This window comes from Austrofundulus limnaeus, unplaced genomic scaffold, assembly GCF_001266775.1.
Source record: "Austrofundulus limnaeus strain Quisiro unplaced genomic scaffold, Austrofundulus_limnaeus-1.0 Scaffold593, whole genome shotgun sequence".
NCBI lineage: Eukaryota > Metazoa > Chordata > Actinopteri > Cyprinodontiformes > Rivulidae > Austrofundulus > Austrofundulus limnaeus.
Genome location: NW_013952995.1, coordinates 162,559 through 163,880, shown reverse-complemented (window position 1 = coordinate 163,880; position 1,322 = coordinate 162,559).

The following is a 1,322-nucleotide window of genomic DNA, read 5'->3' as shown; positions in this document are numbered from 1 at the left end:
ATATATGGGAACACCTTAGGATTCCCCCAGAGGAGCTGGCCCAAGTGGATGGGAAGACGGAAGTTTAGGCTGCTGCCCCCGTGATCCCGACCCCGGATAAGAGGAAGAAAACAGACGGACATATGCAAATTAATTCAGAACCTTTTTGTTAGAGGACTTTTTAAAATACAGGCAGTAGAAAAAACTGTGTTTTGGGATAAAAGAGAACCACTGCCAGCATTTTCCTCCTTAAAGAAGGCAGCACTAAAATGAAAAGTAGCATCGTTTGTTTAATAGAAAATGAACAGACTAAGAACGTCAGGCAGAGACAGTTTTAAAAAGCTCTTTCTGAGACAGATTATTGTCTCTGAAATCCTGTTTGTGTGCTTTTGTCTTGTTAATCTGCGTCGACAAAGTGGTAAAACATCAAAAGTTGATGAATGTTTAGAAAAAACATGAAGCATTTTTGTGTGCAGGGCAACTTGTTCTTCTTCCCACTGGTTTCTGCTGCAACAGTTAGTGACTCATTCTTTGCTGATGTTGCTAACCTGATAAAAACATGGCGTGGTTCTTTTTTTATATTTTATTTACTGTTTTCCTAAGTTCCTGCTGCCACCCAGTGTTCATGCAAGAACACTGCATGAACACAGAACATGGCTTTTTAGGCATTATCTCTACATAATTCAAAATTTGTTACAGAGCATTTTAGATTAGCTTATTAAGTAAACCTCAAACAAATTCGGATTAACTGATCAATTTATTCATAATATTTTAAGATGCAAGGTGATCACTTTTAACATTGACACTGAAAGGACCTGACCAAGATTGAAGTTGTTTTGTTTGGTGTATGCGAGTTGGGGGAAAGATTCTCTCCATATGCCCACTACAAGACAGCACAGCACCTTAGTGTGCAAAATTCTGATGGTGGAGGTGGGAGAGAGCTGAGTGGAGAACATTAACAACAATAAGAAAAAAGAAAATAAGTTGTGATAATAAAAGTCTTAAGATTTCTTACAGGAACACCTGTCTCCTTTCATGCCAGAGTTTTGAACCAAGATCACCTTTTGTTAAAATAACTTGAGTTAAACATTTAAAGAAACGTTGAGCAACTTGTGCTATTTTAAAATATTATGCTCAGATTATGTGTTGTGAATGATTCAGCTACAATCACAAATTAAAATTACAACTCATTAAATGTGAAAGTGACTGAGTAATAGAATTTCTAAGATCAGTTGACTGACAGCTGTGGATTGACTGCAAAGGTTAATCAGCTATAGTACACATGAGCAAACACACACACACACACACACACACACACACACACACACACACACACACACACA